Raw genomic sequence first — 12,880 nt, forward strand, 5'->3', positions numbered from 1 at the left:
CTTAGGTTAGTTCAGTTTAAACAGTTCTAAGTTCTAGGCGACTGATGATCTGAGATGTTAAGTCCCGTCGTGCTCAGAGCCATTTGAACCATTTTGAGGTCCATCATTGCAACCACAACACCATTCAGCGCGCTACAGATTAGCCCAACAACATGCCGAATGGTCCGCTCAGGATTGGCGTCACGTTCCCTTCGCTGATGAGTGTCACATATGCTTTCAACCAGACAATCGTCGGAGACGTATTTGGAGGCAACCTGGTAAGGCTGAACGCCTTAGACACACAATCCAGCGAGTGCAGCAACGTTGAGGATCCCTGTTGTTTTGGGGTGGCATTATGTGGGGTTGACGCACGTCGCTGGTAGTCATGGAAGGCGCTGTAACGGCTCTACGATACGTGAATGCCATGCTCGGACTGATAGTGCAACCATATCGGCAGCATATTGCCGCGGAATTCGTCTTTATGGACGGCAGTTGGCGTCCCCATCGCGCACATCTTGTAAATGACTTCCTTCAGGATAACGACATCGCTCGACTAGGCTGGCCACCATGTTCTCCAAACATGAACGCTATCGATGCCTGGGATAGAATGAAAAGGGCTGTTTATGGACAACGTGACCCACCAACCACTCTGAGAGATCTACGCCGAATCGCCGTTGAGAAGTGGGACAACCTAGACCAACAGCGCCTTGAAGAACTTGTGGATAGAATGCCACGACGAATACAGGCATGCATAAATGCAAGAGGACGTGCTGCTGGGTGTTACATGTACCGGTGTGTTCAGCAACCTCTGAAGGTCTCACTGTATGATGGTACAACATGCAATGTGTGGATTTCCTGAGCAGTAAAAAGGACGGAAACGATATTTATGTTGATCTCTATTCCAATTTTCTGCATAGGTTCCGGAACTCTCGGAACCGAGGTGATGCAAAACCTTCTTAATATGTGTTGGATTACCTATAGCGTCCCTACCAATATATTCGTTTCTAACACTGTGATATCACATACTAGTATTGAGACATAAATCGGCACAAAGGCTGACTACGTCATGATATCGACACTACGCGATGCGGCGCAGAGTTCACACATAACGCGCATCATTGTGTACAGTGAGAAAAAAAGTGGCAAATACGTTAAACTGACGGAAATTACATAACAGCCTAGCAGCGGCGTCTGCTGGTGCCTCGTAATTTTAATCAGAGAGTCCTCAAATGACATGTGTTGTTATTGACAGTCTCGGCATCTCTCTATCCTTCAGGGTGCCCCCAGATGGCGAGATGTGCCTCACTGACAGTGATATCTAATTTTGCATTGCCGGCCGCTGTGGCCGAGCGGCTCTAGGCGCTTCAGTCCGGAACCGCGCTGCTGCAGGTTTGAATCCTGCCTCGGGCATGGATGTGTGAGATGTCCTTAGTTAGGTTAAAGTAGTTCTAAGTCTAGGGGACTGATGACCGCAGATGTTAAGTCACATAGTGCTTGGAGCCATTTTTGAATGCTGCATTGCGATTGTTTGGGAGAGCATGTTGACGTCGGCCTGACGCCGGGAACAGTCTTGCGAGATTGAGCAAAATAGGTAAAATTGTGAAAAATATGTAAAATTGGGAAAACTACGGAAAATATGGAAAAATACGCGGAACAGCGCACCTTTACATATGTATGTAGTGAGGTCTCTGCCGTTGACACGTAGGACTGATATTAACAGAGAGACCAGGAGAAACGAATTATAAAGAAATAGTGAAACCTCCTCCCTTCGGCCCAGAATGTCTCCTGTCATAAAAAAAGGAAATTCGTGTGAAATATTTAAAATTGAGGAAACGACGAAATACATGGAAAATACGTCAAAATGAGGATACTAGCGTATCTGATTGTGACATCTGCCAGTGTGACGTGGTTTAACTCAAGTGACGTCATTTAACGAGATTTAAAAATCTCCCTATTCTGTGCAGCTGCAAGGTAACCTCTGAACGCAAGTGTTCCAGTGGTAGAAGATGAAAGTGTGAAAAGGGTGCACTTTCCTCACTGGTACAGAGTGGAGGGAGGGGGCTCCTACTACTTCTATTTCTCGTGACACAACAGCGACGGTGACTCTCCTTGATCAGTTGCGCTGGATCCCAACTGTGTGACTCGACATCGGATGTGTTTACCAGTAACCTTGATATAAGACCGGTCCTGTACTCATACCTACTGAAGTGCTCCTTCCAAATTTCGGTACCTCTTCTTTTTCGAAAACTGTATTGCATTTTTTATCTTTAATAGCGTACATCCGTAGTAGAACTTCTACGGTTAAGAACCTCATTTAGCTGAAAAAATGTCTCATATTCGCTCCTGTTAGCGAAAGCATTTGGGTAAGAAAAACCTACACTCGTGGCCACAGTCAAGAAAAACGTAACTAATATTGTTTATCCTCGACATCGTTTGGTGTGTATATGTGAATCAGTTTGGGACATAGGACGACTACTCTTGGATAGGCCTTATCGTATCAGTAGATGCCGTACACTGCAGATAGTTGGCTGTTACCAAAGTTCGAAAGAAAGAAACATTCTCGTCATGTACAACGAATGAACTGGTAGCCGTCTCACTTTTTATAAAATTTCCAGCTGGTCATCCAACCAAATACCTACTGACATTGCTTGATCTCTCATTGGGTGTATTACAATACGATTCTGAACGGTCACGACAATGGCACCTTATTAAAAACAAAACTGAAGATAAATGATATTAGCTTTATTCCTTTCTAACGGTATTCGTGGAAGTGGCGAGATTGGACTCAGCAAAGGTTGGTAATTTGTATGGGGGCTGATAACCGCGCAGTAGAGCGAGTCACAAACCAAACATCATCGTAATCATCTTCTAACGGTTTGCTTGGATACAATATACCAAGTGAAAGTTTATAAAGAAACTAAATTCGGTAATGGAAGGTTTGTTTTATAGCTGATCCAAAGTTTGATGACACGCGTCTCTTGATGTTTATCGTTAAGGGATGTGGACAACTGAAGAGTGCCATCCGCGCCTTTACGCACCCAATGGCGGATCGCACTTGTAGCAACCATCGGTTACGTCTGGCACAAAAGTTGATTGACCGAAATTCCACTCAGTTCAATCTGCGACAGGTTTCGTCACTGTTGCTTCGTGTTCGGCAGACAACTGTTGCGGGACAAACGAGAAACAAGTTCTCCATTTAGTCAAATATGTAAGAGCTAATGGGGACGGACGTACACGTTCGTACCTGCCTACCTCACGGAAACGTTTATAACATGATTGCGTCACTACAGGTGAAGCCCTGCCGCAGAATGGATCCATAGCTGCTTTGCTGACAGCCAGCACGCTGTAAACTGTCGGCATAAAATTCTGTATAACTGGCCGAGGAAGTGTGCTCTTTCTCCACGCACAATAGTGAGTCTTGGTATATTTATAACTGTTCGGACAGGGGCGACTGACATAGTGTTGTGTACATAGTTCCGCGTAGTCAGCGCGTACACAACTTTCCACTAGAGCGCGCCCCGCTAAGCACAACAGCGCAGGTGCAGCGCTCGTCCGTCTCCGCACTACGAGATTGCGCTGTCTGAGAGACGGACCAAATTCTTCTTCCGACGATCTGTGTATTAATATGTAACGCAGCCATTGAGATTGTTGCTAACGTAGAACCTTTTCTCCTCGCGGATCACACTCGCGCAGTGATACCTGAACGCTCGAGGTATTATAAGAGTGTACAGACCTTCGATTAGTCAGTCTGCATTAGTCTGTACGAGTCTGCATTAGTCTGCATTTGTCTGCACCAGTCTGTACCAGTCTGTATTAGCCTGTACCAATCCATAGTCAAGTTTCAGTCTGCACCAGTCTGTATTAGCCTGTACCAATCCATAGTCAAGTTTCAGTCTGCACCTAATAAGATTATCATATTCCTGTACATAGCCATGAAGAGAAATGTATAGACACTTTGTCAAGTATCAGAGATATGTGAACATAAGACTAACGTACCAAGATCAAAGGAACTTCAGATTGTCAATTGTAAACAGAAACCAGAATCAAGTTACGTAATGTCAATGTTTTCTATTATTTTAATAAATGTGTGTGAAAATTAATCAAGTTCTGTTTAAAGTTGGTCACCGTCAATCTGCTACTCTAAGCGTGCAAGTGGCATTTCTATCGTCTGACCTAACGGCACAAGATAAACACGCCTCGATAAGACCACGAGACATATTGCTGACACTCGCCTACTTCGTTAGAGCGACAAGTCAAATAATTTGATGGTGTGTGTACCGAAGGTCTTACAGTACGCATACCACACACAGTTATCGCATGCTGGCGTAGTTTGCGTGTTATTGTAACCTATACCTGGCAAAAAAGTGGTGAACATTTCTTGCGTTGTGTTCAAGTATTTCTGATGCTCACGCAGCTGGTGCCTATATTGTCTAACAACTAGCACGTGGTGCCTCAGTAAGAAATTCAATTAATAATACTTGCTTTTATTGATACGCATTCCTTTGGATACCAGCACTGTCGATCCACCGCACTTCAGTAGCGCCTTCCACAACTCCTTTAACAGATGGGTGTTTTATGTTCATAAAACAGGAGTCCAGAACAACGCCGCTGGTGCTGGCTACCTGGGCGCAAGTGGCACGGAGAACAACCGCTCCACGCCGGCCTACGGCCCACAGCAGGTGTTGGCCAGCCCGGCCGGTCAGGCGGTGTCCAGCGTGCTGGGAGGGTCCACCTCTCCTGAGGACATGCTGCGGCTGCGCGCCCAGGCCACCGTGTCCTGTCCGGACCGCCCGCAAACGCCGCTCTGCCAGCTTCTTAACAGCTCTGACGTCTGCGTCTACAACATCACCCAGGACCCCTGCGAGGCCGGAGACGTGGAGGTTCCCGAGGAAGTCCTCAGCATGCTGCTCGAGAGGCTCGAGGAATTCTGGCAGCAGCTGACGTCCCAGGAGGAGTCCAACAGCCACCCAGACATAGCAGACCCTGCGCGCTGGAATTACACCTGGGTGCCGTGGAGCACGTGCAATGCTGACAGCTCCCACTCCTTCTGCAATGTCGTAGACTGAGAGATAAGGATGCTACATGATGCACTAGAAACTATTATCACGCTTGTGGTGATTACTAATAAAATCAACATTACAAATTTCTCACTTGTTTGACCTTTTGCCTACGTCCCATTCCTAATCCATTATATTTGGAAATATTTCTATATGTGTTCCTTGCACTTGCAGCGCAAGATTGACACCTGCTGGTCTAAGTTGGAATTAAATTTTATCCTGTGTGAATACGTCCTGCATTATCACCGTAGGATATCTACCAAACTTCGCTGACATATTACTATTACAGACCACACTGGACCAATATGAGTAGCTGCGCGTTGATTATAACAACCAGTACTCGGTAACAGCAGGTTCATTTTACAGTTATTAACATACACTCAAGTGCACTACACTTTGTATCTGTTTTATTTTGTCATTGCATTGTCTGTAACAAATGAAGATTATAAAGGCAGTTATCATCGGCATGTCATTACCTCTCGCCTCTACCGAGATGGCGCTTCTCCTTCATCCAGCCCAAACGTCTGTTGGGTTCTGTAACCATTCAGGAAGGCATGCCCCTTCTAGTAGTTCTGTACATCATCCAAGTTTTGCAGACACCATGCACGTAATGCAGCTGACGTACATGAGGAGATTAGTCACTAACACCTAGATTTCGATATCGATCATTTGGACTTGTCTGATGCTTTACTGTTCAGTGATGTTGCCCTTCAGGTCCTGCAACATTAGACCACTGTGGGTCTCAAGTTAAGATTTCCTAGACATCAACGAAATAACGTAAGATACTGCTAAATGTTTGCACAAAAACTTATCCCAGCTCAGTGAATAGCAGTATTACTCCGTGAAACACAGTGTGAGCCGTGGTAAAAAATGCTGTTTTGAAGAGCGCGCCGCAGTGCGCAGTGTGAAGCAGTCGCCCTCCGTTTCTGGCGCTGGCGTCGCTGTGGCAATCGCAGCCTCGGAGTCTCCCTCTGGTGGGAAAGGGGAACTGTTGCCTGTTCACGTGCATTTAAGGGGCGCTATGAGCTCGCCAGGGGGGGAGTCTAGGCAGTTGGTCAGCCGGGTCGGTGTGGGGCAGTCAATGTCTGTCAGTCGTCCGGAGTCCTAGTGTGTGTTAGGCCACTAGTCTGCTCGAGTTTGTTCAGGCAATGGTCATTGGCAGTTGGGTCGATCGGTTGGTTGGTCGAGCACTGCGACACAAGATGACTTTTCCGTCTTGAGCGTCGGCGCATGTGAGGTCGCCACGTTAGTCCAGTGGGCTCGGCGTATAGCTAGGGCTAGTGGCTTCGCGGTCGACACGAGAGCAACAGGAGTCAACCGACGACATCGGTCTGGCCTGCGCGAGCTGCGACGCCGTGAGACGGGAGATCGGCGCGCCTTCCTGCGTCCGTTGAAGCGGCTGGCAGCGGACGGTTCGGGAGAGCGTTTTGGGCGTGCTGTGCCAGGCCTTCGCCAGACATCGCAGTTTATTAAAAGTCGTGATATGTTGTTTCATTTCCTTGTTAAATTCTACTTGTGTTCTTGGTTAGTCTCTCGTCGCCAGCTTGCTCGTCTGGTTTTGTCCGCATTTGTTAGGCAGTTAGTGTCTGTCTGTCGGTCTGCCGTACGTTAATAAATGTCTCTGTCATGTTTGTCGGATTCGGTGTTCACGAATTTACTGCTTAAGGTGTAAAGGCCGAATTCCTGAAATATGTTTTTATCTTGCCTATCATCTTGACAGGCGGTATATGTGTAATGTAGAGAATGTTTGAACATTTTATGTAAGACTGCATTTCATGTGTTTTCATTTATATGGTCATTTTAGTATGTGAAGTTGCCACCCTTCCACCGTGAGAGTTTTCTTTTAAAAGCAAGTTGCACTTTCGGTGGCAAGTAATTTCTTTAATGTGAGTGTTTTGTATCATTTCCATCCCTCCTACTGGGTGCATATGTTTGTGAAATCTTATGGGACTTAACTGCTAAGGTCATCAGTCCCTAAGCTTACACACTGCTTAACCTAAATTATCCTAAGGCCAAATACAGACACCCATGCCCGAGGGAGGACTCGAACCTCCTCCGGTACCAGCCGCACAGTCCATGACTGCAGCGCCTAAGACCTGGGTGCATAGTTTATGTGTTTGTGTGAGCTGTTAAAATTTTTAGTTTAAAGTAATCTGGTATGTTGCAGATTTGCACCAGTGTAGTCTTTCAGAGCTTGTTGTGAGCGGTCGTGACTACGGCCGTGTTAAAAGGCAGCGGCAAGGTTCTCAGCCCGGAAGCTCATACTGTAAAAAAAATGTTATTTCTGCCTCTGAATAACTGTAACTTGATATTTAGACGGGGCTTTCTGATTACAATTTTTAAATCTGTTTTTGTTTTTTAAAGAAAGGGTTTTTAGGAATAAAATTTCCATTTGTTGAAAGAAATTGGTTTTCATCAGTAATCCACTGGCAACTACTTCCACCCTCACATATTGTGATCAAATGTGTTAAAGTTCTTGATGAATTGCTAGCAAATAAAGTAAATTCTTTAAGAGAAGATTTTGAAAGTAAATCCACGGTTCAAGTGTTCGAGTCTCGGTCCCACCTACAATCTTAACCTGCCATTAAGAATCCCTTAATAAAAGATCCAGATTCGACTTAATGACAATTTCTGAACATGTCTCAACATGAACTTCTTACTGTTCTTACTTTCCTTGACAGCAACCTGCTCCTTCACTGCGCTGTTTCTGTTAACTGAATTCAGAAAATTGGTTAGTTCGGTAAATTTGATATGTAACAATTAATACGAAATACATACACAGTAACCTAAAATTTGGTTTATCTTATTCTTGGAAAATGAGATAAAGGGAGATAACGCATAATCAAATGGTTCAAAGGGCTCTGAGCACTATGCGACTTAACTTCTGAGGTTATCAGTCACCCAGAACTCAGAACTAATTAAACCTAACTACCCTAAGGACATCACACACACCCATGCCCGAGGCAGGATTCGAACGTGCGACATTAGCGGTCGCTCGGCTCCAGATTGTAGCGCCTAGAACCGCACGACCAGTCCGGCCGGAAACGCATAATCGAGCGGCTTCGTATCTATTAATGCACTTCGTGAAAATAGAGGTTTGCTCCAAGGCCCCGTCTCCACCTTGGTATTTCGGTGCTTTCAGTAATATTTCATGAAGTTTATTTCCATTAGATACACCCTATATATACTCCTTCAGCCTTTCGGCTTTACCTTGTTTGCTTAATACTGGCTTGTCTTCTGAGCTTATGATATAGATTTTTCTCTTTTTTCCAAACGTTTCTTTGATTTTCCTATAGGCGGGTTCTGTCTTCCACTTTGTATTACGAGGGAGTAACACAAATTTCCAAGAGTAGCTCTGTAACATGCAGGTTGCCAACCTGGTAGTCAATGGAAGGCGGGATTCGGTTACGATTGTGCACAGGGCCGTACTCCGTTACTAATGGATGCCTTTTACAGTTACACACAATTTACTTTAAACCAGTAATTCCAGACTCTACAGTAAGTAAAAATACCGCACGTTATTAATAGAGGAGTAAACAACTGTGTAAATAATAGTGTTTTCAGTGACTCACAATTTAGCAAATCACCATTAAGTACAGATACAGCAGATAATGTTTTAAAAGCAAGCCACTGTGATCTGGGCAGGAGGCCTCACACGCCAGGAGTGGCAATAAATTAATAATTGTTTAAAAATCGCTGGAACTTACAAATTAGGTATTGAAATATTAAAGGCGAGTCAGCACAAACAGCAGAAGACATCAGACCTCAGGGATGGCAGCAAATAAGGTTGTAAGGCTTGCTTCTAAAATACAAATATCAAATTAGAATTTTAAGGCAAAGGACTACAATCACGGCTGAAGGCTTTACACCCCAGGAACGGCAATAATACAAAAAATTTAGAAACCTGCTGTAAAACAGCAAATACAATAGCAAAGGTTAATTAGAAAACCAAGCAACTGACCACCAAACGGGTGAAATAAGATGATGGTAAACTTTGTAAGACAACCCTTAGCATCTACTGAACACTAAACTGTTAGATTTATTCCAGAAGGCGACCAGAACTATTAACTAGGCATATAGAACTTTTAATGTAGGCATTACAAGATATTGTAATAAATAATACAATAAAAAAACCCAAGGTTCAGTACATAAATTCCTTAATGGGTACTTAGGCAGATTATACCCGCAGAAGGCGTGGACAGAATGAGCGTTACACTGAACTATTGGCCACCAGACCTCGTTTAAAGCACACGTGTCTTACAAGGCAAGGGGCCACAGACGGTGCTCCAGGAATCGACCTCTGAGAAGGTCTGGCAACAAACACTGTCGGGAGCGATGAGATATGCCGCCAAGAGTTGCATTCACTTAACAAGGTGGTAACTCAGACTAGTGTCAGTGTAACGAATAACTAAAGATAATCCTGCTGAAGCTACCTGACGTCCGATAAACCAAATGCAACGATGGAATAATATGCCAGACCCGGCACTACGTCCCCAGAATGCTGTGCTTAGAGTGCCCAGAACGAGAAAGTAATCACTACCACCAGAGTAGAAGAATAACCGACCGGCCCCCATTCTAGGTAAATGGGGTGTTAGCGGCCACCAGGCAAGAAAAATTACCGCTGGTTGAACTTAACAATTTGTAACAAGTTGAACGCAGTAAATAGTAATAAGAAGTCAGAAAGGCTAATCAGATCCGCCTTCCCCCAAGCACTCCACTCACTGCTCTTCGCCATGCGACACTACAATCAGCAACACGAACCCAAGTCACTGGAGAATGGGGAGATATCACAATGGTGGAGGTTCCTCTACTTGGACCGAAATGCACTCATCTTAAGGCTTGCTGATTTCGGTTTACGACGAGGTCGTGCATCCTTGTGACGACAGCCCTTCCATACGGCAGTCCATGCGTGCCGCCAGCGGTCCTGGCGTGTTCTGGCACTGTTCAGACTTAGCTCCTCCTGAGTCGCCAACCGAACTCGCACACTCACACGCAACGAAAGAGCAACGACGTCGCCCCAAAGATAGGGCAACAGTTATTACACACCGATAACCGCCGCTGCTGCTACTAGCGGACAGGACACGCTTGCAAAACCGAGTGGCGCCAGTCAAGACGAAAAGAAGACAAACATTCGCAAGCATGCAACTAAACGATACCGTCTGGCCTCCAAGAGAGGACGCAAACCTACAAACAGCATCAACGCGAGCCGCAGTACGGCTCAATAGGTGTTCCTCTTTTTTCCAAATGTTTCTTTGATTTTCCTTTAGGCGCGTTCTGTCTTCCGCTTTGTCTTACCAGGGAGTAACAGAAACTTCCGAAAGTAGCTCTGTAACATGCCAAAATATGCCACTTCAGCATGTAGATCGTCGTAGAACAATACACAACACTGCCGCCATTGTGGGAGTGTCGTACGGAACAGTGCATATAATCTTCAGGTGCGATTTCAAGATATGACTTACTGCTGCCAAGTGTGTCCACAGGCAGCTCATGTGGGACCAGAAGGAACACTGCGCCGAAGTATGCGAAGACCTCAGTTAGCTTGCCGCCGATGACCCGTCCTTCACGTCGAGGATCATAGCAGTTAACGTCAAAGGTGATCGTTTTGCCACCGTTGCGTAGATCCAGCGCAAATCGCAGAAAGTTCTTGGTACGCTTCGAAAAGAAGACTTCAATAATATATTTTAGCAGCGGCAGAAAATCTGGCTGCACGATAGTACCGTACAAGATGACTACTTTGAAGGTGATGGTGTTCCAGTCGAAATTATACTTTCTTATAAATAAAGCTTTTGTCGATACCCCCCACGTACATATTTCTATAGCCTTGCATTTTTCCTCTATTTATTCTTAGCCATTTTGCAATTTATGTCAGTCTCATGTTTAAGACCTCCGTACACCTCCCCGCCTGCTTTATTTGCTGAATTTTTTCTCCTTTTCTCAATTAAATGCAATATTTACTGAGTTATCCAGGGATTTCTACAACTAGTCCTCTTTTGGACTATTCGATTTTCTGATGGTTCCCTTTTTCATCTATCCATTCGTGTTCTATTTTATTCCTTGCCCCTGATTCCTTGAAACTTTTCCTAATGCTCCCTTTGACACTCTCAAATACCTCTGGTACTTTCAATTTGCCCATATCCCGTCTTCTCAGTTTGCTACCTTCTTGCAGTTTCTGTGTTTTAATCCACAATTAATAACCAAACAGTTATTATCAGAGTCGTTATCTTCCTCTGGAAAAGTTTAAAATCCAGTTTTCGAAACTCCTGGCCTAAAATAGTATAACAATCTGAAACCTTCCAGTTTCCCCACGTCTATTCCATGTGTCCTACTTTCTTTCATGATTGCAAAACCAAGTTTTGACAGTGATTAAATTATGCTCTGTGACAAAGTCTACCAGGTCCTTTGTGTATACGACATTACCACACAAATATAGTGTTCTTGTGAAACCTACCCACGACAAAACCGTTTCACCTGGTGTGTAAGGTACATGATACAGACGAAACATACTCATAGTTCGGGAAGAATGTAATAATTCCCATTCAGAAGAAGGCAGGTGCTGACGGGTGAGAACGCTGCCCAGCCGTGAGTTTCATGGTTCGAAAAGACTGACACGAAATACTCACAGAATAATGCAAAAGCTGATAGACATGAACCTCGAGAAAAATCGGTGTAGGTTCCAGACAAATGTAGAAACACGCGTGCAATAGTTATCCTCAGCTTATCCTAGAAGGTAGATTGAAGAAAGACAAATCTAAGTTTATAGCTTTTTTGTATATAAAAAAGGAAGGTTTGGACAATGGTGGCTGACTGCCCTCTTTGAAATTTTGAAGGCAACAGGGATAAAAAGAATGGAGTGAACGGCTGTTTACAATTTTTACAGAAATAAGACTGCTATTAAAAGAGTCTAAGAACATGAAAGAGACGCTGTAGTTGAGAAGGGAGTGAAAAAGATTTATAGCTTCTCCCTGATGATAATCTGCAGCAGGCCAGTTGAGTGACCGATATAGTGGGTGATGACTTTGGCTGGGATAGGTCAGGATGACGTTGTTCACAAACTTGGCTAGGGCTGTAGTGGCGTGGTGGCAGGTGTCGGGGAGTGGACCAACAGCAGTGAATCAAGAATTCTTCATTTCGAAAGAAACACAGCGACGAAAACGGAGCTCCAGAGACAGCCGACAGCTGATGATGCTTGCCGGCAACGGCAGTGACCACCCATAGAACAGCGCACTACGTTTCCCTCACCCAATAGCGGCAGTTTGGCACAGTGCTGCTATAAACACAGCGGCAGCAAATCCGACTCAGGAATGGTGCCACGTGGCCAATGAGCAGATGGACAGCGCATGCCTTGGGGCATCTGCCCTGCCCCTTTTGCTCAGCCCAGTACGTACCAGACCAAGAGGGATCGAAATCTGACCCCCAAAATAGTTGACTAATGTGATGTGTGTCCGCACAAGGTGAAGGACCGATCACCAGTCACCACCTGCTCAGGTGGTGAACTTCTAGCAGGACAGACGGCACATGACAAGCCGGAAATGAAAGTCACCCAGCTGGTGATGGAAAGGTGTCAAGCCGGCAGAATTCAGATTCAGTTCAGGACGCATCCTGCAACTGCTGATGAGAAGACCTGAGGGTGGCGGCATGGCGGTGCATCTCAGATGGCAGACTATTTCGGAACTTTCCCAAAGCTAGAGCCTGCCGATGACTACATAACAGACTGAGAGTCTAAATTAGGTGATTTGTACCGAAGCTGGGCTGGTAAACATTTCTGAAATCGCAACAGTTCTGCCCGCTATGTCATTACAGGGTCGAGGTATAGATCACAGTCTAATGCGATGTATATGCCCCAG

Source organism: Schistocerca serialis, chromosome 4 (assembly GCF_023864345.2).
Source record: "Schistocerca serialis cubense isolate TAMUIC-IGC-003099 chromosome 4, iqSchSeri2.2, whole genome shotgun sequence".
NCBI classification, from domain to species: Eukaryota; Metazoa; Arthropoda; class Insecta; order Orthoptera; family Acrididae; genus Schistocerca; species Schistocerca serialis.